We start from the raw sequence: 26702 nt of genomic DNA on the forward strand, positions 1-26702 counted from the left end.
ACTACTCAAAGAAAAGAAAAAGAAAAAATAAATGACTCTAGAGGATTATTAATTCTTATACTTGAGAATTTAATTTTGGATTATGTTATTTTCCTCTTTCTCTCTCTCTCTCTTCATATATATGGATATATAAAATATTTATGTATATCAAAGACAATTCCCAAATTCTTAAATTATAGTTTACTTTTGAGTAATAATGTAATTATTGAATTTTAAAATTATAATAATTGTGACTTACTTGAGTGCAAAAGAGTTGAGAAGTAAGCTATTTTCAGGAAACCTTTTTTTTGGTGGTTATTTAGTCATATTCATAGCCCTCCAAATTTATGATATTATTGCATAATATCTTTATTTTGGATGTAATAAATATTTCCACTGGAAAAATATTCTACAAAATGAATTATCTTGAATTATTTTTAAGGAAGTCAGCAGCTCATCCATGTTAAATTCCAACTAACAGGCAATCATCTTTGGTGAAAGGTTTTTGTTAGTAAAGTAGTAGTATGTTATATTCCTCTAGTTTGAATAAATTAAATACAGAATTATAATCAGGTACATCTAAAGTAGGGAAATATGTTTCCTAGTATCCCCTTTTATACTTATGTTCAAGTTAACATTCGAAATAACTAAGATCAAAGCAGAACTAAATGAAATTGAGAACAAGAGAATTATAAGGAAGATAAAAAAACAGAAGCTGGTTTTGTAAAAAGATAAACAAAATTGATAGCCCTCTTGCTAGATTGACAAGAACTCAAAGGGAAAGGACTCTAATAAACTCAATAAGAAATGAAAAAGTAGAGGTCACAATAGACACCACAGAAATACAAAACATTATTTTTGACTCCTATAAAAAACTATATGCCCCAAAACTTCATAACAAGGAGAAAATGGACAAATTCCTGGAAACACAGAATTCCCTAAGTTCACCTAGGAGGTAACAGAATTCTGCATAGACCAATCTAAAGCTGAGAAATTCAAGCAATAATTGATAATCTCCCCAAATGGAAAAGTCCTGAACCAGATGGCTACACTTCAGAGTTTTACCAAATATACAAAGATGATTTGATACCTATACTACAGAAATTATTCCATAACATTGAGAAGCATGGTATCCTTCTTAACTCATTCTACGAAGCCAATATCACCTTGATACCAAAACCAGGAAAGGATGCAACAAAAAAAGAGAATTACAGACCAATCCCTCATGAATATAGATGCAAAAATCCTCAAGAAAATTTTAGCAAATAGAATTCAGCAGCATATCAAAAAAATAATTCACCATGACCAAGTGGGCTTTATTCCAGGAATGCAAGGCTTGTTCAACATATACAAATCTATAAATGCAATTCGTCTCATACATAAAAACAAGAACAAAGACCATATGATTCTCTCAATAGATGCAGAAAAAGCATTTGACAAAGTCCAACACACCTTTATGATAAAAACTCTTAACAAAATAGGCATACGTAGCTCATACCTTAAAATTATCAAGTCCATTTATGACAAACCCACAGCCAATATCATACTGAATGGGGAAAAATTGAAACCATTCCCACTTCAAACCAGAACGAACAAGGATGCCCACTATCTCCTCTTCTATTCAACATAGTACTCCAAGTCTTGGCTATAGTAATCAGGCAAGAAAGGGGTATTAAGGGCATCCAAGTGGGGGCAGATGAGATCAAACTCTTGGTCTTCACTGATATGATATTATATCTAGAAAACCCCATGGATTTGTCCAGGAGATTTCTGGATCGAGCTTAAGCCTATTATCCAAAGTGAGGTGACACAAGATCGGAAGAATGGGCTCCACATGTACTCGTCATCAAATTGGTACTGACTGATTAACACTATGGTGCTCAAATGGTGGTGGTGTTAACCAGGGATTTGGGGACTGGGAGGGTAGACTCATATCTGAAGGATGTGGTGAGCATTGTGGAGGGGAAGGGCATACCTCTTACCCTTGCTAGGGAGAGGCAAAGATATAAAATGCAACCAAAATGTTCGGACGTCATATTTTCTTGAAATAAAATAAAAAATGAAAATAAATAAATAAACAAACAGTAGCTACAAAGCACCAAATACATATATATATATATATATATATATATATATATATATATATATATCTCAATGAGAGGAAATCTTATGTGAATAAAAAGTCACAATAGAAGTCAAAGACATTATCCCTGGGAGCTTGTGGGGTTAGACATAGTACCTTTATAAGGTTTAATGGTTTCAGCTAATGAGACAACTTTATGGTAGTGATAAGCTTTGCAGACATTTAAGCAAACTCTTTATATAGTTCCTTGTATCTGAGTATGACTATGTTCCTAATAATTACAATTATTTAATAATATATTGATATTTTTCTTAAGTTTCAAAAATGAAAGAGTATTGCAATAAATTTGAGTTAATTAAAATTTTAAACAAATATAATTATCATGTACCGACTCTCCAAAACTCCTCCAGAAAACAAAAAACAAAAAACACTAATGTAGCAAACAAAGTTGAGTTTATTGGAGATAGTACACCGAGGAAGAATACATACCACCTTGACAAAGCTTTAATAGTTTCTCAGGAGAGGCAATTTTGAGGAAAATATTTATAAAGTTTTGATTAAAATAAAGTTATTAATAATCATTCTCATGATGATCATTGTACTTTTGAAATATCTTTCTAGTGTATATAGACAATGCACTGGGTGTGTACAATATGAAACCATATTTCTTACTGATGCTATTAATGATTGGCTCAGAGAATTCTCCATCAGGGCACTGTATCCTATAACAATGGTTGAGGATGGAAAAAACACGAGAAAATTGATTTTAAAATTTCAGTGTTCTCCTTGTTCCACTCTGAATTCGTCTGAATTTGGAGCATATAAATAAAGGTTGAAATCTTTCATTTTTAATGACAATCTTGTCTGTATTCAGAATATATATGCAAAGGAAAAGATAAAACTTTTCATGGGTTTATAGGGTTTTGATTAATGGAAGATTCATCACATTAATATATAATTTTCAAAAAGTTAAAATCATGTATCTTTTAAAAAAATAAAAAATAGAATGAGCACATATTAACAATTATTTGACTCTTTCGTTGGAGAACTGGTAAGATGGTGAAGGTGGTCCAAAGGAGAAGTTAAGGAATGTTGACTTTTATTATTAGTCAAAGGAAAGCTGAAATGAATTTGCTTATAAATACAAAACTGGTGAATGTATTATTTTTAATAAACTACAACATTTCTGGCCATATTTTCTACTAGCTAATCTAAGAAATAGCAGGTAATTTCCTCAGTGTATGAAATATACTCTAATAGCATAAAACAAATTTAAAGATACATTTTTATAGGAAGAAAAATTATCTTTGCCTGCATCTGTTTGTGCTCCAGTATGATGTTTCATCTAGTAATCCTCCTGCTGGATGTCCGAATTTTGGATAATTGCTCTTTGCCACCAGCATCAATATTTTCAAAGTTTTTTAAAGTTTCAAAATAATTTAAGTTTTATAAAAATTGCAAAATAGTAGAAGTATTTTAGTTGTGTCCCTCGACTTTTTTCATCTAATATTAATATTTTACTTTGATTTCTAAACATTGTTGTCCACGGAAGGAAACAAGGTCCTTATAGAAGTGGTTGATTCTAGGACTGGGGTAGGCATAATGTAAGATGTTCCTGGGGCATTTACTGCTTCCAGAAAGTAAACAAATCATTAGAAAAAAGAAAAAGAAAAGAGCATATTGAAAGAACCCAAGAGCCAGCATGAAAGATTTTCTTATGACTGAGGCTGAAACAATTTGAGCAACAAAGCATCAGTATTTTTTGTGGCATGGAAGATGTTTATAAACAAAGGGAAAATGCTATGGTAAGAATTGGATAGCAGAAATGTAATGTAAAATGAAAAGGGAAGAATGTGAAAAGTCACCTCAAGCAAACTTTTTTTTTTTTTTATAATGTGGAGTATTAGAGTAGTTGGCTATAGTAGTTGGCTCTCTATGAATATCCATGCTTACACATATTTTAGAAAGTTTTTATGCAAATACAGGGTTGTACTTTTCCCAGTTTGAAGACCACCTGTATAAAATATGGGGTCCCATTTCACATTTACTATAATAAATTACAAAAAGAAGGAAAACAATCATAAACTCCAAATTTAGTCATTAAACACATTTTTACTCAATATCTCCTACATACAGGTACTCTCAAAAATCCTTTTCTTTAAATAACTTTCATTATAGTAGAACCATTTATCTAACACTTAAACATATACAAAGCACATTTCCCAATACCATATTTGTATTAACTCATTTAATTCTGACAACAACCTTATGAGGTAGCTTACATTAATACTTTTATTTGACCAATTAGTGAACCAAAATTAAACAAAGGAAAAGAAATGGAAAAAGATAAAAAAATATTTCAGTCAAGAAATTTCCATTTGAGCATTTAAATTAAATCTGGGATTCTTATTTGCAGATATAGTCTTGAATATGTGTGTTGACTTTATAAATAGAAAAGAGACTTTTAAATTTATGAAATAGATAACCAAAGAGTTAATTTTTACAGACTTTTAAATATAAAACTATAAATAACATTACTTGATTCCATAAAAGAACATAAATACAAATCAGCTCTAGTGATTATTAAATTTCCATGGAAACTAGAAACATATTTATAGAAAACTTGATACTTTATAAATATCAAATTGTACCATTATCTGCAGATGTGCCAGTTCTGTCAAACTTTGCCAAACTTATATGACTGTTTCTAAAACAAATGACTTTATGATGAAAATGGCACAAAGTAAAAAACTATAATGCTTCTTTCTACCTCCAATTTTTTATTTGAACATAATAAACAGATAAAATTTAATTGTTTGAGATTTAAAAATAGATTGCATAATGTAGTGTAATATAATCATACTTTGTAACTAGACTCTAATTATAATATTAAATTTTGATAATGTTACTTTTTATTATTTTTAAGAATTGTCACAAAAGCAAGCTTAGTGAAAGATACAATTTTTACTAAGCATTAGTTTGTGAATGATAATTTTAATTATTTTTGGTAATGTAAAAAATGGAAAGATTTTATATATTAAGTTCAAATTGATTATTTTTAGTCTTTCAATAATCAAATCTAGGAAAGTAGAGAGGTTTTTCTTTCGTATTTGCTTACTGTTTCCTACTTCGCCCATTCCTCAGATATATACTTTGTTATTTATTGCTGCAAGGACTGTTAAAAAAAATTACTTCAATAAATAGTTCAACAGTTCAACAAGGATGACTGTAATACTTTTTAAATCAAATACTAGCATAAACTATGAGAGTGGGGCAGATTCAATATTAACCATATTTTGTTCCTTGCAATGCCAATCATATCACATCATTCATAAATGCTCCTTTTACTTATGCACAACTTGGAAATAACAGTAAAGAAATAACTGATTAGTGGATATAAAACTACCTAGTACTCATTTCTCTTTATTTTATATAATTAGCATTACATTAAAATATAATTAATATAATTCAAGATTTATTATATAATTACTAAAACATATGCCATTAATTGAATTCATACTGCTTCCACTGAAATGGTAGACAAATTAACTTTTCCTATTTTTATACCTCAAAATTATGTGCTCAGATGAATCTCTTTTAAATTATTTAGCAAATATGCAACTACCTGTTTAATATATAACAATTTTACAAAACATATCTCAATGCAACCTTATCATTGAATTATTTTTAAAACTACCTATGTCCTTTTCATCTGCGTAGGCATGTTTATATCAGTTCCAACCTTTGTTGATAGCAATTTGGCAGCTAAAGTCCAGGCCATCAGCCTTTCTGAACTGATGAAAGTGGTTTCCTTAGCAACTGAAGCACTGTAGAATCTCTTAGAACACCTGCTCTTCCCACTCATAATTCCTGCAGCTAAGATGTATGCACTTGAAAACTGCCTTTTTATTGTGATTTTTGCTTCTATATATTCAGGTAAGTTAGGAACAGGGATATTGCTGAGTTTGACTAACTTGTTTAGTTCAAAAGACTAAAAGGTCTCATACTTTAGTCTTATTATCATGGCCAGCAATTAGTATTTTATCTTCCCCACCCCCGAAGTATCCCTCATATATTTCCCAAAGTCCTTAGCAGCCAGTGATAATAGTAAGGTTTGGAAATCCAGCTAAAGCAGTGGACATTCTGTAAGTGCAAATGACAAAACGTGGCTCCATTGTCACCCTCGGGCTTCTTATTCAGCCAACATTCATAATTCATTGGGCCCGGTAATATAAAAGGGCAATGTGCCTGACTGCTTGAGAAAATTACTGTCATATTTTAGCTTATAAATTTTTAAAATTATTCATTTTTTTGATTATGTAAGGTCATTCTTCTCTTTTTCTTGAAAATGTAACTGAACTTATTCAGATACTATCTGTATTAGAGCTCATAAAAGCAATTAAAAAAAGATCATTCAGTTATTTTCTATTTCTTAGAACAAGTTAAGAAACTTGAGGAGTATTTTAATGTCCATTTTGACAATTTCATGAATAGCTTCCTCTAATATAAGGGTTCCCATTTTTATGGTATCTCTTCAGAGATTAATTTTTTAAGTACAAAATATTTGTCTCTATAAGCATAAAATACTCTCTATGTAGTGTCACATGTCAGGAAAAGCACATGCATATAAGGGATTAAAGTTATTTTTCCAAATATATATCAACCATCCAATCATATCTCAAAGTTTTCTTCATACAATAGTAATGCTACAACTTAATTTTCTACTTATTTGTTGGTCACAATTTGATTTTCTAAATAAGATATTGTCATATCTTAAAAAAAAACCCTAACCTTTACTAATTAAGTAAATACTATAGAGCAATTGTTTTTCAGGTCTACCCAATGTGAAACACAGCTCTATTTAGACAAAATGAGTATTTTACTATTAGCAGAAAAAATATCTAGCTGTGTAAAAATTATTTCCCATTGTCCATTCGTTCTCTTTCCCTCAAATATGCCTACTTAAAATTAGTTTTAAAATATGTCATATTTTTATAGCAAACATTTCATTATTTGGCTATTAAAATATAACTCTTAACAACTTACTTATGACAGACTCACATATTATGTAATTTAAATATGAATAATTATATTTCCCTTTTTCCCTTATACACTACCAATCAACATTTCTCTTCCTTCTGGAAGTTATACATTTACCAGCATGTACTATAAGCCTAAGGAAATAAATATTTTTAAATTTGTGATATTCTTTAAAATCTCTATCACTTCCAGACATCATTCCTATTGCATTTTGAAATAAACACTGAAAATTTGAGCAAGAAGTAACGTGATAAAACTTTAGATTCTATTCCATAGTACTTTCTCCTGCACAGCAAGTACTCCCATGATTCAATTCCCTTGGGGCCCTGTTCTCTTCTCAAATATCACCACATCATTCTTCCTTTTCCTATTTTTTGCTACTCATCTGCCACCTTTTTCTCCATCTTTCTAGATGATTTTGCTGTACTAATGCTAAGAGCAGATACTCTGTCTTTCCAACAACCTGTCCCCAGAGAGTAATACAGTGCTTGGTCTTTTAAAAATTTTTTAGAAAAAATGTTTTCAGTCCTTTTATACTTAATATTTTAACATTTTTAAAACCAGCTCAATTTTACTTTCTGAATGATCAGGTAAATTCCAAATTTATAATTTTATCTTTTGCATCCATACATTTATCCAGTTATTGGATATCTTACCTTTTATTGTCTGCAATCATTTAAAACTATTCATATACATAACCAAATACTTTAGAGTGAACATTACAAAAAGATTGTGTCTCTTAGGCTAATTTTACATACTGGAACAAATAAATCCCCAAATTTTTATGACTTAACATAATAGATGTTTGTTCATACTCAAATAGTGCAGCCTGGCATTACACATATGTAGCAGTGGTCCCCAATCATTTTGGCACCAGAGACCAGTTTTATGGAAGACACTTTTTCCTTGGATGTGGGGGAGCAGAATGGTTTGGGGATGATTCAAGTGTATTACATTTATTACATTTGTAGCTGCTCCCCAGCACTAGCATCACCACCTCAGCTCCACCTCAGTTCATCAGGCATTAGATTCTCATAAGGAATATGCAACCTGGAGCCCTGGGATGCCCAGTTTACAGTAGGGTTCCTGCTCCTATAAGAATAATGCGGCCGCTGATCTGACAGGTGATGAGATGGGAAGCAGCTGTAAATACAGATGAACCTTTATTATTTCGCCGGCTACACACCTTCTGCTGTGTAGCCCAGCTACTAACAGTATATAAACTTGCAGACTAATTTTTTCACATAACAATATACCTTTAAGGTCCTTTGATGTTTTTATGTGACTTCATATAAAATGGGGTATTTGCATATAACCTGAACACATCTTCCCATATACTTTAAATCACCTTTAGATTATTTATTAATATAATACCCAATATAATGCAAATGTGCAAATAGTTTTTATACTGTATTGTTTAGACAATCATGAAAAGGAAAAAAAGCCTATACATGCTCAGTACAAATGCAACCCTCATAGACCTACCTACGTTTTCAGTCTAGGCAAGCAAGGATGTGGAACCCATGAAAGAAGAAAACCAATTATAGTTACTTTTCTTCTCAGCCTGCCAGAACATTAGAGTTTTATTATGGGAATTCACCTTGAAGACTTGGTAGGGTTACTTAAGGTAAACTCATGGAAGTTTGTGGAGAGGTTAAGACTATGGGCCCTAGATTTTCTCATTCTCACAATAATCGTCACTCTCTGCATCAATGTTAAAATGTATCTTCTGCTCCAGCATCTTCTGCTCCTGGCAATTTTATTTTGGTTGTAATTTTTGGTATTCATCTATCTCTATATTTTGTGGTTGTATTGTGCTGTGTGACTTCAGTTCTCTGATGAATCTAATAAAAGTTATGGATTTTGGTTTGTTCAAATTCCTCCTTTTTGCAAATCCAGGAATGACAACTCTCAAGTGCTTTATATGTCAATGCTGAAACTGAAAGTCTGGAACAATGATTTTTAGCATTCTTGTTCTCAAGAGGCATGCCACTTAAGTCTGCATACCATTGGTAAGAATTAGTAACATAACCACAAGTAGCTGTAAGAAGATCAGGGGAATATAATCCCTGGATGAGCAACTATGTCCTAGTGACACAGCCGTGTAAGAAGAAGCTTGGGTTTGGGTGGACAGTTAGATCTTTAATCCATTATGCCTATGAAGGAAAAAGTAAAATCAACATTTAGAAAGCATTTTCTAGATTTCAAATATTATACTACATATATATGTGATCTCATTTATACTTTACGCTCCTTAATTAACTACAAGAGATTATTGCACCATGTAGGAAATTGAATCTGAGAATTTAGTCAAATGCTGAAGGGCACATAGCTCAATTGATAGTTCATCCTAAATCCATATAACTCTAAAGGTCGTGTGCCATAGAAAACGATTGAGCTGGGTTAGAGATTTTATTCTAAATATTATTACACTTATAAAGTCATTTGAGAAGAATTAATCATTTGTATTTGAAAAACTTCTAATCAAAGAAAATTGTATTTTTCCCCATTTAGCCAATTTTAGCATGTACCACATTAATCTGATCCAGCTGTTTTGCTGGATCTAGCTTGCACTGGCTCTCACAAGTTAATTATGTACATCTCTTCCTATCTCCTTGACAAGTGAGGGATATTATATTATGGGAATATAATTATATTATGGAAATCAAAAACTATTACTAATCATGGCTTCTGACTCCCTACAGCTGGGAAGTTGGTTGTGGAACATCACCAGCATGCCTCTGGTCTGAGCCCTTGCTCATGAAGTTTAATGGTCTTCAAAGCTGTTTTAATATTTGCCAATGCTATATTACAATGTAAGGCTTCTCTAGATGTCCAATTTTATGATTTAAAATAAGTCAAGCTATTCCTAATTCATGATGCCTTGTTTGATTTCTCCCTCTCCAGGGTTAGAAGTTTTCTGATTTCACATACTATGCAGAATCTTATTAGGCTGCCCATCCATTTGGTTTATAGACATCCCAATATCAAGCAGCCATCATTCAAATTACTTTGGTTATGTAATTTCTATGATAATTGAAATACTCTGTTTTTGCTGGTAAGTATAAATCCTGGATTTTACTTCATTTCAAATGACATCAGAACTCAACTTAAGCATGGCTTCATCTACCTTTATCTTTACTACTCATCTACCGTTATTAGGAGGTAGATGAGCAGGAACCAAATAATAGAGCTATTTCAACATTTCCCTGTCTAAGCCTTTTAATTTCTTTCTGTACAAAAAAAAGCAAAGCAATTCAAGCTTTCATCCTTCTTTACTCCAGGCAGCCATGAATCTAGGCATAAAAATTAGGCAACTAATTTTAGCAGATTATAAATGGCACTCCCAAGTGATTGATTCAACATAACCTCTGGATGTCTTTTTTCTATACCACTCTGGTACCAATTACCCTGTGAGTCAGAGTTCTGGTAGGAAACAGATAACACATATAATTGGGTAACTGAGAATTATTTAAGAAAGGAACTATTTTCAAATAAGTAGGGAAGATGAAAACTACAAGTAACAATTGTAGTTGGTTCCTAGGGATAGCAATAGTGGGAACTTTACCAGCCTAGACTAAAGGAATAGGAAAGAAGAAGTTTCTTTATGGGGCTGCCCATCAAGCTGTCATCTTTGGTAGAGAGGCATGGCAAACATGGAATAATCTGACAGGAAAGATGTCAGAGGAATAAGTTCCCCAACCTAGCTAAACCCAATCAATAGACACAGTGCCAGGGAGACAGACTGCTAAAGCTTTCCATTAAAGTCAGTGCTCTAGACCATAGAGCTGATTTGAGAATAGTAAATTTGGAAAGGTCACAAGAAAATATCTAGCACAAATATTGCAAAAAAGGCAAAAAAGTTATTCCAAGAAAACTATAAATTCAAAGAAGAGTCAGGGAAAAAATAGCATCATAAAAGCCAAAGGAAAAATGTCAAAGGTGAATGATTTGGTCAATAACAAATTAACAATAACCCAAATAATTACAACATCTTCAATTTATTACATATTTAATATCTTCCAGGAACTACAGGAATCTATTTATTCTTAGAACATCTATATGAGTATTAATTATTTGTTATAATCATGAAGAATATGTGTCTAAGAGAGGTTATGTAACATCCCTAATGTTACACAAAGAGTAAGTTAGAAGCTATTGTTTGCCAAAGCCAGCTCTTGAAATACTGAACTCTAAATGACTAATGTAAGTGCTGTGGAGTAGCTGAGGAAGAAAAAACTTAGAAAATCTTGTTGGATTTGCAAAAATTTCTGATTGGTGATTAGACATTCCTGGTGTTAAACTAATGGGCTGTGTAAGCTGTGGAGGCAGCAGTTCAAGACCACACATTCTCAGGAATTTGAAATAGGTAGGATGGTAACTAAAAGCTGACATTGTCAAGTGAATATATATGTTTACACATACACACACACTGATATTTTAAACAGTATACCTATGCATATTTGAAAAGAAATAGGATGAAATATTTTTCAAAGAAAATAATTAAAAATATTATCAAGTGAGGTGATATATAAGAATTGGAATCTCAAATCATGTAAGTAAAAATTGATTTCAGTGTACAGGAATTTGCTTCCTAGAATTTTCTTGTTAAGAGAGAATGAGAATTATAATGGAATTATATTGATTTCATTGAGCATCTTTTTCATATAAAATATTAGTAAAGCATGTCAAATTCACACACACAGACACAAACACATTTTAGACAGGACTATTAAGAATGTATGGCTTTATACCATTTTGTCTCTAAATCTCAGAACTTTTAAGAATTATTCTATATTGCAATTAAGAATATGATATTTTGTAATCAACCTTTCATCTTACCTTTGCAATTAATGTCTAAATTATTGGCATTTGTTTTCTATTTTAAATTAAAAAAATAAATGTAGTGACCTAGGATATCATTCTAAACAGTCCACACAGCTTTCAAAGGATAGAGGATAATTAAGTAACTTTTATAACTTCAAAACACCTAGTAAATCTCATTTTTCTTTTGAATGGATTTCCTAGTGCCCTAATTTAATCTAATTGATGGTTTTGCTTCAGTCTCCTGTAAATGTGGGCTCAGTCAACTAAAAATGATACTTTTGAAACCACATGCAATTCTGATTTATATTGATATTTGGCAGTACTTAATTCTCCACATTAAGCTAGTCAATAAAGAAAATATCCAATTTCCTAGCATCATTTATTTAATAGGATAGCCTTTTCCCAGTATATGTTGTTGTTTACTTTGTCAAAGATCAGTTGGTCATAGCTATACAGCTTTATTTCTGAGTTCTCTATTCTGTTCCATTGGTCTAGGTCTCTATCACTTTGGGCACTATGGACATTTTAAAGATGTTGATTCTAACAAACCACAAGCAAGGGACATTTTTCCATTTGTTTCTGTCATCTGTGATTTTTTTCATCAGTGTTTTATAGTCATCCTTGTAGAGATCTTTCACCAACTTGATTACGTATATTCCTAGATATTTTATTTTCCTTGTAGACTTTGTGAATGCTATTGAGTCCTTGATTTGATTCTTAGCTAGACTGTTATTAATAATAGAAATGCTAATTATTTGTGTACATTGATTTTGTAACCTGAGACTTTGCTTAATTTATTTATCAATTCTAGGAGTCTTTTGGTGGAATCTTTAGGGTTCTCTAGATATAAGATCATATCATCAGCAAACAGGGATAATTTAACCTCATCTTTCCCAATTTGGATGCCTTTTATAGCTTCCTCTTGACTGAATCCTCTAGCTAGGACTTCCAATACTATGTTGAATAGAAGTGGTGATAGTGGGCACCTTTGTCTTGTTCCAGGTCTTAGGGAAAATGCTTTCTACTTTTCCCCATTCAGTATAAATGTTAGCTGTGGGTTTGTCACATATGTCTCATTATAATTTTGAGATATGTTCCTTCTGTGCCTACTTTGTTTAGTGTTTTTATCATGAAAGGGTGCTAGATTTTATCATATGCTTTTTCTGCACCTATTGAGATGATCATATGGTCTTTGTTTTGTTTCTGTTTAGGTGGTGAATCATGTTTATTGATTTGTATATGTTGAACCATCCTTGCATCCCTGGGGTGAAACCTGCTTGATCATGGTGAATTATCCTTTTGATGTGTTCTTGAATTTGGTTTGCTAGCATTTTGTTGAGGATTTTTGTATTTATGTTCATAAGAAATATGTGTTTGTGGTTTTATTTGTTGTTTCCTTTCCTGACTTTCACATCAAGCTGATACCAGCTTCATAGAATGAGTTAGTGAGGATTCCCTCCCTCTCAATGATGTAATAATTTCTGTAGGATAGGTACCAGTTCTTCTTTACCAGTTCTGGTAATATTTGGCTGTGAATTTGTCTGGTCTGGGACTTTTGTTGTTGTTGTTGTTGGGAGATTTTTTTTTATTACTTGTTCAATCTCATTTTTCATTATTCATCTGTTAAGATTTCTATTTCTTCCTGATTCAAGCTTGAGAGGTTGTGTGTTCTCAATAAAGAAAATAATCATCACTAACTGTCAGTGACTGCTTATTATATGTTAGATACTGTTCTGAATAACATACAGGACATTGTTTCATTATCATATTACTTTTCTGAGGAATATTCAAATAAGATTATACCCATTTTACAGATGCAGGAAAATGTGTGATAGTTAAATAATCTGCCAAAAGTACTCAGCTCAAAAGTGTTGGAGCTGCCAGGCTGTTGTTGTCTAGAGCCTACCTATTAAGCATCACTCTTTCCTATCTTCCAGGTTTGCCACTACAGCTAGCAAGTCCAAGATCTTTAAGATAAGCTGCATGTTTTAATTCCATGTTAATTGACATATTTACATGGAATGGCTTGATGGAAAAGAGAGGCATATAGGACTTTTGTCTTGTCTAAGAGTAGTATTTCTTCATTCATTAAAGTGGTTGTAGATAAGTAAAATACTATTATTAAAAAAAAAACAAAACTACCAAATGCTCTCTAAATCTGAAAAAAAGTACATGAAAGATAAACCAGATGCATTATAAATGTCATTCACAATTTCTTAGAAATAAAAATCTATTCTGCATCAATTGGTAATGCAAATGTATATCTTCTTAAGGACAAAATTATCTCTCTTGACAAATATAGTTTTCACCTTTCTTGCAGTTACTTTAGTGAAGAGTTTTTAAAGCAAAAATGTATCAGAATCCAGAATATTATATATTAATTACATTGAAGTTTTCCCTTTTTTCTCTAAGCAAGAGAAACATTTTGTTCAGATTTAAAAATATATTAAAAAAAACAAGTTAAGGACATCTATAATGAATTCTGGTGCCTCTTGAATATTCATATTTGGGTCATTTTCTTTCCAAAGGCAGAGAAAATTTTGATAGATTCCCATGCTTCCTAATGGGCATATTACTTTAGGCATCAACAACTAAGAAATAATTCTCAAATGTATTTATGCTTAATAGAGAAAGAGTACATGAAACAATCATTTCTTGTCATTTTTGCTCAGAATTTTGCTATTATCAGTCTGTGATGTATTAAACTTCAGTTACATCAACTCTATTGTCTTTACTTTGAATACTTCTTTCCTAACCTACACTATGAGATATAATAGTCAACTATGAAAAACATTTATATATAAAAATACCAAAATAAGTTATTTTGGAAAGTTCTTTATCAAATTATAAAGATAAAATGTTGTATAATTCTACTTTACAAGAACTTTATTTTGAGTTCTATTGGTGTATTGAAACAATCAGCTAATTTCTTTATATTTTTTTAAAATGCCATCTTCAATATTATAGATTTTAATAGAATTTTAGAAGATACATTCCATATTGTTTAAAATCATTTATTCATGATGTAAAGACAAAACTAAATACATCTCCAAGCCATAATTAGTATTGGAATCTGGTTTATTTTTTTTATTTTTATTTTTTTTTGGTTTATTTTAATTATTTTGAAAAAAATATTTGAAGCTAACATATAACAGTTTTAATTCACATGTAAATTGCATTATTCTCAGCCCATCAAAAGTATGGCAAGACTATTTTCACCTGAATTTCTTTTCCTCACCATTCTAGCCATGTGAAATGTATTGAATTCACATTTCCAAATGTATGTGGATGTATCCCATGTATGTGTAAATGTGTGTTGCCACAAGAATGAATGCAATTCACATTCTTGAAAGTTGGATCTAACAAAACTAACATAAATATTAAGTAATGATCATTTAAACCAATTTATAGCATTGGCATTACAAGTTATATTTATTACATCAAGATGTCCAAAGAATGATTTGAATTTTATATTCAAGTAGTCTGATTCAGTTGATATTTATGCAATATCAAAAAATAAAGACATACTAAATGACAATTATGTAAGACATTAGTGTAGAAAAAGGAGAGGTGTGGCATTTAAGTAAATTTTGAAATAATAAAAAAATTTCAAGATTGTATTTTGTGTACTATATTCCTACAATTGTCATTTAATACATATGCTGATATAAAAAGAAATCTATTTAAAAATTAAAATTCATAGCCATTTTTAATTGCCATTAATGTGAACTATCATTTCATTAATGCCTATTATCTCCAGGACACCAAAAGTTTAACACCCATTATTTTACAATCTTTATAATAATTCTTCAAGGTAAAAATTATTTTTCCTTTTTACATAATTAACCTGGCCAAGGTTGCAGAGCTACTTGCATGCTTAGCCAGTATTGTGAGTCTAAATTTTAATATATTTCCATTATGACCTTCTGTCTCTATATGAAACTTTGAAACATAACATAGAAATTTTACATCTTTGTACAATATTTATCAGAATAAAAACCATATTCTGTATTTTCATATATATTGGCTGTCCAAACTGAATTGCTAATTCCATGAAGAAAGGAATAATGTCCATTTCTCTCTTTATCTTCTTGAATTTTTCAAAAGACAATCTGAGAACAATAAAAAAGAGGTTCATTTAAGAACCAGATTGCTCTGGTTCAGGTTACAACTTAACCTGACATAATAGTATAAGTTTGAGTAGTCATCTCCATTTTCTCATCTGTAAAATGCAGACAGTAACAGCCTCATAATATTGTTATGTGTACTAAACAAAAACAGTATATGAAAGATCAGCACATCCAAGGCATTCGTCATCCTTTTCTTTGCTATTTTGCCCAAGGTAAATGTTTAATTACTGTATATAATACAGAGTTTATGTCATTGATACACATATGTGTGCATATATATGTGTATATGTACTTGTGTGTGTATGAATTTTTATGAGTTGGCTTAGAATGTAAACAAATGTTAAGAAAAAAAATTGATATATTTTGGCTTTAAGTTTTTCTCCCCTGTATTGTCCAAACAGATAGAAAAAACAAAGTTATTTATTATTCCTCTGCTTGCAATTAGAGCCATAGAGTCCACAGTGAAAATCATGGAGTTCCCTTTCTCAGAACTAAATTTTAAAACCCAGAAACATAAGGCCACACCCATCACAACTACACTGTGACAAACACACCAGACAAAAAATTTTGAACTCACCAGACCTCATACTCAGTCTCTCTCCTTCACAGACCAAGCCAAATATCCCTGGTCAAATATCTCCTCTCAAAACCCACTCCCATAGTGGGTTATATCTTCTCTAGCATTAGCCATCTTGCACTGTTCTCTTCTTTATAAGTCCACAATTTTAGAAGATAACACACTATACTTTCTTGCTACAGTTCTCAAACTCTGGGTCACTTCAGCAACCACGTGGGTAATCCATTTAACTCCATATTCTGTGTTGTTTTACTGTCAATTGCTTCATTTCACTCAACCATTTGTGATGACTCAAAACATTTATCTCCAGAAACTTTGAATTCAACTACACACACAATGTCACAGATATCTCACACACATTCTGCCCTTTCTAATTTGGCCCACTTCATCCACTTTCTCCAGCTCTAATTTCTTGCAGATGATCAGTCCCTTTACCAGTTTCATTTCCATCTATTATTCCCTCAATCAAATTATTTCCCAACAAATTTCCAGCCGATCTCTTTCTCACAACCAATTTGTCCCACTTTTCCCCCATCTTTCTGGCAAAATTGCCATTATAAATAAATTCCCTTTTTCCTTACCTATGTCCAAGCTGCAAAGAATCATTAAAAGAAAATACTCGTCACTAAGATTGGTTCCATTATAAATTCATGACATCCAACACCAATAACAGTCTAAAAGCCAACTAGCAACACTTTTACCTGTCTCTATTAACTTATCCATGCCATGCTCCACACAAGTTATTAAATACTTTCTCCTTTTACCTCCTCTCCCATATTACCTCTCTCAGAAATCAACTCCTCATTCTACCACAAAAGTAGAAGCCATGTTAAAAATAACAGAAACACACACATGCATACACATAAGGTGCTACCAACCTACCTAGTTATCAGCTTATCTGTACGTGTTCATATCCTTTTCAATTATACTATTTTTATAATTTAACAGGTGGTTCTTCTCAGTCTAATTCAAATAACTGTTAAATAGACTCTGTTCTTACTTGCTTATATGAAGAACTTCTCCTTTAATGACCTCTTCGAGTTTCTCTCTCTTTTGTTTTATTTTCAACCTCTGCTATCTTCATGGACTCTTTCTAATAGTACTTTATACATGTGCAGTTCACTTCTCTCTTGTAAAACCAACTAATATAAAATCAAAATAGCTTTCCTTTGGCCTCACATTTCTCTCCAGCACTTACCTATTCTCTCATCCTCATCCCAGTAAATTTTTTTGAAAAATGCATACATAGCTAACATCTTTACCTACCTCCCACTTATTTTCATCTCACTAACATATAAATATGGAACTCTTAACCATACACCATTATGACAATGGAGAATTTATGCACTATATACATTTATATATATGTACACATTATATACATTTATATTCTTTATCTCTCTGTATACATACTTATATCTACATATCTCTGGAATGACCATTGTCATTTCTTTCATTAGTGCACTTCTTGATTAATGCATCTTTTGTGACATAATGCTCCTCTGGCTTCTAATCACTTCTAAGCAACACTGACATAAGTTCAATGAGGTGGTGAAGATCTCCTGGTAGTCTGTATATACTGTTTATTTTTAACTTCCTCTTTTAACTGCTCCTTGGTCAATACTCAGGTCTTAGCGAATTATTTTTATGAGCTCACATAAAGGCTTTTACGAAGATACTCCCTTAGTCTGGAAAACATTTGTTTTCAAAAACACACTTAAGTTTCATCTGTATTACTCATACTAGTCTCCTTTAATCTGTTAGTATGCCTTAGTTGTTCCTCTTTCATATTCCTACAGAACTCTCTACTAAGTTTATTTGCAAATAATACCAAATTGTTACTTCGATTGTCATTCATCTACTTTCTGCACCAGATTTTAAACTACGTGACAGCAAGTCATTCATTTACTCATTTATTCTTGCATTCAACAGGCATTTCCTGTGCCTAAGATAAACTTTTGTATTTGTTTTTAAGATAGAACAGTGTACCTCATCTCATAATCCATGAGATGAGACATCTTAAGGCAAACACATAATTTTTATCTAATATCAATTATTTTAAATGCTATGAATGAAAAATACAAGTCATTCTTTACATGACAATAAAACAGAGTCTTCACTGTTATAGGATATTATTTCCAGGATCTTCACAACTCAGTGTTTCAGAAAAAATAACTGAGTATATTTGTCACAATTATTGCACCTAAGATTTCTGTATCTTGTATATTTGTATTATTATACGTTATTGAATGGGATATTTCCTATTTTGTCAGTTCAGGCTAAACTTCAAGCCTGAGAATTGCAAATTCGAAGATTAAAGAACTTTGGACCAGTCATGTGCCACAGGATTTATTAAAGATATCTAGAATAAAAAGATAAAGAAAAAGTAATTTTTGGCAGAAAAAATAAAACATCTGGTAGAAAGTCATATTCAGAGAAATGGTAATAGGTAAGAAGAAATCAGGAAAAGTTAGGAGATGTAACTTCTCACTTTTCCTTTTGACAATCACCCTGAATTCTTGCTCATAACCATTATTAGCCACTTCTGAAAGTGATTTGCAGAGGGAAAATAAGGAACTAAATTACAGCAAATTGAATTACAAAAAAGGAATTGAATTCCTCTTCAGCCAAACCTTTGTATATCTGTATGCTCTCCAGCCCTGACATTTAACACTGACTATGGCATGAATAGTAGTTAAATACTCCGCTACTCAGGAGAAAATGTATAATGCTATTCTTGCTCTGTGTCAACTGGCCTGAAGGAATCAATGTGAAGTTAATATTCATGATCCTTTTATGTTGACATATATTCTGAAGAGCTGAGAGGAGCCTGAGGTCTGAATCTACGTAGTGAACTTATTGAACTTTTCATGCCATGTCTATTTGCATAGCTTTATGGTTCATTAGCTCACCTAAGGGAAACCTTCCATCCTAATAAGGCAATTTACTCAATTTACTCAATACCTCCTGTAGTGTCCATATATTTTCTAACTCTTTGCTTCATGATGGACATGTCTTTTTTTCTCCTTTTTCCAAGTATAGGATATTTTACTAAAACCATACCAGGCACCTCCATTCCCGAACACTTTTCTAACCAATCTGATTCACATTAGTTATGATTTCTAAATTCTAGCAAAATGTATTTTCTTCCACACCATCTTTTTTTATTTAGAATGAACTTTAAGTGGATTATCAAGAGTCATAGATAAAATGATCTATAAAAATATCACTTTTCCATATGTGGCTCAGAATTTGTAGTGTTTATGTCTAATATTTAAGCTAATATATTGATATTCTTTTATTATTGTAAATTATGAAGGTATCAAATATATAAATATGTATGAGGTAGTTTAATGAGGCATTGGGGACCTCTTTTAAAGCCCTGGAATGTGCTAGTTTAGGAAAATAAATTCAATTTGAGGTTTTATTTATTTAATTCAGGATATTATGGGAGTACAAACATTTTGGCTACACTTTTTAAGTGAATATGTAATAGAAAGATTTATATGACCAACATAAATAGCAAAAGCCTCCCAGGGATAAAAATTCAGAAGATTAACAAAATGAATATCTGAGAATTTCCCCCACTTTTGCACAAGACAAAAATAGCAGAAATAATCTGTTGGTGATATTTCTTATCAAGAAGTAGGGTATTAGAGCATAATGCTGTTTGGTAAAATGTCTTATTTGTCCTTGCAACCAGAGTTTTAGATCATTACAGAGATTTTAAAAAATAACTAGCCATATTTTTCAATATCAAACTCAGAATAAACACAATAAACACACAAAAAATGAAGCAAGTAAACGTTTAAAAACAAAATAATTGGGCTGTAATTTTGGCCATTTATGATTGGCTTATTAAAATCTCAATTCTTTCAGAGTCATTATTTTCATCTTTTAAGAAGATTCCTAACTCTAGTATTAGCTGACGAGCTGTATGCTAACTCTAGGACCAAAATTAACAAAGAGGAGTTATTTCTATTTTTATCTCTGCACTTCAAAAATTTACCTCTATTTTAAGAGGCAATATTTAAGTTTAATAGTCTCCATCTACTTATAAAACCTTAAGGCCATAACTTCTCATTTAAAGATTAAATCATACTATTTTGTGGGAAAAAGAAACACTGGAAACTTTTGTGATTTTTGCATATCAAATAATTATATTTTCATATTTAATTCTTGATTTATTTAGGTAGCAGAAGCCATGTAACAAATATGTGGAAAAAATATTCTTTGTAAAGCAGGGAAAATATTGCATCTCTAGAATTTACATTATTAAGTCTTAATTAAAATACAGCATTTCTCTTTAAAAAGATTCAAATAGAGACTAAGGTTATTCCTGAGCAAGAAAATACATACAAAACAAGATAACAAACATGGAAACTGAGAAGCAATAAGTTGATAAAGCATAGTTGAGATATAAAGATTGAAAGGATATTAAAATACATAGAATATAACTTTTTACACGGGCTGAAATTTAGCTTTATGCTGGGTTGCTTGGGAAAAAAAAAAGCAAACTTGCTTAACTAAACATTTGTAATAAGCACTGGATAAATACAGTGACTTCATAAAAATACATATATTCATAAACAATACACCGAGTGACAAAATTAAAAGTATCTTTGACAATAATTTATGAAATATGCAGTTGTTACTTTCATTGCTAATAGCATTGCACCGAGTGCCATTCAGAAAAAAAAAAAAAGAAAGAAAGAAAGCATGTCTTGGAGGCATGTAATCTGTATGTATGGAAGCTGGTATATGATTCATTCGGATGGCTAAGTACTACTCCTCTGCAGGTCTGACATCCATCAGCAGCACACTTAGTGCATCTGCAAACGGGGAAAACTGTATGTCATTCAATCATTCCTTCCTGAAAATTGTTTCTCCTCCTACCATTGAACATTCAGCAACACCCACAGCCTTCTATTTTTAATCTAGTTCAAGATAATCTTATTCCACTGTTTGGTATACAACCTCCAGTATAGAAAAGTATGTGTGTGTGTGTGTGTGTGTGTGTGTGTGTGTATGGAAGAAATATACTTCAGTTTACTTATTAGAATTTGATTAATCAGCATTTACTTTAAAAAATGATACCCAGACAGCTTTTGGTGTAGAAGCACACATACTGTATTATAACTTGAAGACAGTTACATGTCCTTGCGGAAGTTGGTGAGGGTAAGATTGATATGGTTCTGTGAACGTTGAGTTGTTTAACGCATGCGCCTGTAAGGGAGTTAATCCTTCTTCTGCTCAAAAGACATCTAAGATTACCTTTAATCTGCTTAAGAAAACAAGCATTCTGCCATAGAAACCATAAAAATTTCACTCTATATTGCAAGGCCCCAGTAATTTTATATTTAATAAAAGAAAAAACAGATTAAGCTGAAATTTTCAGTGGACATGCTTCCAATTCAACATAAATGTTCAATACTATATTATAAATTATCTAAACAATATTGTTTACCTATTTTGTAAGATAAACCATTTATGAGCTCTATATTAAGCAAATAAATTGAGATAATTAGTTGTATGAGCTACTTTTTTTCAAACAGACAAAGGTAAGGAATTCTCTGACAAAAAATAATGATTTAAGTTTTAAATTTTTGATTTTTTTGTAATAAAATCAGATTTTATGCATGTTTATATATGTGTGTGTGTGTGTGTGTGTGTGTCCCTTTATTAAAATAATTTTTTAAATTTTAGACTTACAGAAAGTTCCTAAGGTAATATAAGCTCCCATATACCCTTCATCCAATTCACCCAGCTTCCTCTGTTGCTAGCACCTTGCACTATCATGGCACAAGACAACAAAGAAATTAGCCTTAGTATATTACTACTGAAAAAAACCAGATTTTATCTGGATTTCACTACTTTCCTCACAATTTAGATAACTTATTCAATAAAAGAATAGTGACAATATGTAGCAGAGCAAACATTTAAACTTTTTAAAGGATGAACTAAATTAGTACTTCCAAACAGTTTTATAAAGAAGATCATATTATGGAGAATCAGATTGCATCATTCACTATTTCCTTTTAAAAGCTTATGAATATTAATTCAATGCAGATTTTAATATCTGCTGGGGAGAGACTATCTTAGGTCTCAGTGAAAAAGTGGTCTGGGGACTACAAAAATCAGGACAGTTGAACTTGCTACCTGGATTTGGGAAAAATAAGCCTCCTAGTAATTAACTGAACCTCCACACTGTAATTCTCCAGGTACAATTATCATGTAATTTTCTCCTAGGATCAGTGCTCATTGCCAAAATAACAGTTCTAATCTCCGGACTTTATTGGGGATATGTTTTAAAGTGTACTTTAAAAAAAATATGCATTTTAAATTTCATGAGACTCTAGATCAATCTAGGCTTTTGACTAATTGCTCTGTTATTAAATAGCTTAGTATGTTTTAACTATCCAGCAATTCTTGATAAACCAGGTACTAGAAATGTAGTCTCTATAATTATTTATGTAAAATTTGTTGTCATTTTTTATGTAAGAATTTTTGTTATCACCAATTAACTTGCTTGCAAATACTGTAATCACCTCACCTAAAAAGGTTCAAAATGGAAGGTGGAATTTTAAATAATCCCATGCAAGCCACAGGTAATTTAATGCATAGATTTTGAAAGCCCCTCTTCTGACCTATTTGGTGCATTCATGAATGAAGATGGATGGACTCTACACCAACAGTTAAAAGAAGTGAAACAGAGGCTGAAGTGGGATGGTCACTTGAGCCCAGGAGTTGACACTAGCCTGGGCAATGTAGGGAGACCCTATCTCAATGTTAACAAACAAACAAAAAACAACAAGAAACAAAAATCTAATACCAAAAAACAGGGGAAGCAATGGCACTTTATTCTGAATTTAGGATAAATTTATTCTAAAGTGTTTGGAAGTCTGAATGATTATTCATTTGATCATTACACATTGCTTGTATCGAAATTTCAGAGGTACCCCATAAATATATTTAATTATTATGACTGAGGTATGTATACAACCTAAGTGGTCATCAACAGATGAGTGGACAAAGAAAATGTCCACACACACACACACACTCACACACACACACACAATGAAAGTTTATTCAGCCTTAAAAAAGGAGATACTGATATTTGTGGAAACACGGATGAATCTGGAGGCATAAGCCAGACACAGAAAGAAAATACTATGTGATCTCATTTATATGTAGACTCTAAACACAATCGAATACATAGTAACAGGGAGTAAAACAGTGCTTAACAAGGGTGGGAGAGGAAATGGAGAAAAGCAATTTAAAGGTTACAAAAGCTGCAGCTATTACATGATGAATAATTCTATAAAGATAATGTATGACCATACAGTAGTTAATAATATTGGCTTGTATACAGAAAATTTGCTAAGAGAATAAAGTTTAGGTACACTTACCACAAAGAAAGGTAACTATGAAAGATGATGGATATGTTAATTTGTTTGACTGCAGTAATCATTTCACTATGTTACAGTTGTTGTTGGGATCTGTTCCAAAACCCCACACAGAAACCAATATTGATGGACACTAAAATCTCTTCTATAAAATAGCATAGTACAGTATTTGCAAGTAACTGAAGTATCCAGTCATATACTTTAAATAATCTCTAGGTTACTTATAATACTCAATACGATGTAATTGTTATGTAAATAGTTATTATATAGTATTTTTTTAAAAAATTGTATTGCTTCATATTGTTGTATTGCTGTATTTTTGATACCAATTGTTTGAATTTATGGAAGCAGACCCATATCCAATTTATGGATATTGTATATGTATATTAAAACATCATGCTATGCCATAAAAGAGCAGGAGTGAGGCAGAGAAAAAGAGAGAGAGAGAGAGAGAGAGAGATACTCTAGCCATAACAAAAATAATCCACTTGATATACACCCTGCTTATTTTTCCAGATTTCTATTTACTTTCTCTTCATTCACTAGTATGATCCAGCATACTTTTTCCTTTCTATTTTGGGAAAAAACACACTAGTTCCTGCTGTAGAGTCTTGGTACCAGCTATATCCTTTTCTGGGAGTGTTAGTCCCCAACATCTTTACATAAATTTCTCTTTAATGCTATATTGGTCTCTGATGACTATCACCACCTAAGAGAAGTCTCTTTGATCAGGCAATATACCTGATATAATATACCATTATACAGGTATAATGTATCATGTTTTTATTTTCAGCATTGCACTAATGATTGCATAATTCCTTATTTTTTCTCATTTGTCTGTCTTCTCAGTTTGATTGTAAATTTGAAGACAAGAAAGATGTGTATTTTGTTCAATATTCTTTCTCTATACTTTGAATTATGCCTCATGCATAAAGAACATCCAATAAAATATTAGTGAAGTGAATGAATGACTCCTTAGTATTAGATTTTTTGTACTTTATTAATAGTGTATTCATGAAGCCTTGAATATATTCAACATGAAATTCTAGTTTGTTTCACATGAAAAATCCAAATACTTTAATTTTATCTTACACATTTTCCTGACATTGAACCTTTGAGATTTGACTATATTTTTCCAACAGGGGATATTTGTTCTTATTTTGATGAATAAGATGTTTTGAAGCCTATGTTAAACTGGTTTCCTATGGTATATCAATTGTATTCTTTTAAGAGAGGGACAATAATGAGTTAAATTAATTATAGGACAGGACATAAAGTACTCAAAGTCTTTTCTGAATCAAAGTATGCTTCCAAACACCATTTCATTTTATGGCAAGGGTGAGGACATTTTCCCCCAGGCAGTCTTTTGGCATTGGCCATGCCTCAGTCTCAGAAAGAGCAATCTCCTTTTACCCAAGGATAGGACCTGAGATTTACAAGTACATAGCAACAGAAAACCCTACATAATGTTTAAAATAGATTCAAAACAAACTCCTTCAATAGCCATTTTATTTTTAGAGTTCATGGTAAGAGTGGAAAATTGATGAGGGAGGTATTGAGATAAAAACACTCAGAACTCCTGGCCATCAGGTTTTTAACTGTTAAAAATATGCTTTATAAATAGATTAAGAAAGTCACCATTCTCAAGGCACAAATCTGTTAGTAATATGAAAAGAAAAAAAAATAATTACAAGACCAAAGAAAGATCTCTTCTTCAAATCTTAATTTCTGAGCCCACTATTTTATGTTTTTTGAGCAGTCTTCTTAAATTTCCTACTCAATCAAAAAAACTGTCAAAGTCTCCTACACCCATTCATTCATTTTTTTTTTTTTAATGCAACACATTATGACTGTCCTCTGTGTCTTAGGCACCTAGCAAGATGTTGGTAATTAAATAACTAAAAAAACCAACAACACACTTCCTGCCTACTCTTAGAAGTTTATATTCTTGTGGGGGGGGGGCAACATAAAGCAAATAAATGGAAAATAGTTACCATATTGGGGCAGTGTGAGTATCCTGAGTTCAGGTGTAATAAAAAAGCAAGATTCAAGATGTTTATTTTTAAATTTGCATTGAAATTCTTTTATGTTTAAAAGGCTTATTGGAAGAAGTACCATTTTCAGTAAAAATTTACTTTATCATGCCAAACTCTACATTCTGCAAATATTTATTACATATATGTAGTAAGTCTTTTTAATATATACTATCATCATCCTTGAATTATTGCCTTATAATTCAATGGATAGACACAATTAGAAATAATTTATACTAATCTACTAAGAATTAATTTATCAGTTCATAGAGGAATTGATTTCTTGAGTTTAGACAAAGAAATGGCTGTTTCATACCTGTCTTAGTGAAGCCATCAAGAAGTACATGGTCAAATTATTAATCTCCTACATCTAATTAAATAAACACTTCAACATATAAATTTGGCAGATAAATAATTAGGGAAAAAATTGTTTTTAGTAAGGATAACTCTCTTTCTTTTCCCCGAAAGGGGCTATATTTGCTACAAAATTTTTGCAGAAAATTTGTTCATTTTTTTTATCCCATTTTCATAGTTTTCATCAAGTTCTATTTATAAAAATCAAATTTTTGTGTTCATAAAATACTTTTTTATATACTAATATGTCAGATTAAAATATATGGAAGTTTT

The sequence above is a fragment of the Microcebus murinus genome, chromosome 11 (assembly GCF_040939455.1).
Source record: "Microcebus murinus isolate Inina chromosome 11, M.murinus_Inina_mat1.0, whole genome shotgun sequence".
In the NCBI taxonomy this organism is placed as follows: domain Eukaryota; kingdom Metazoa; phylum Chordata; class Mammalia; order Primates; family Cheirogaleidae; genus Microcebus; species Microcebus murinus.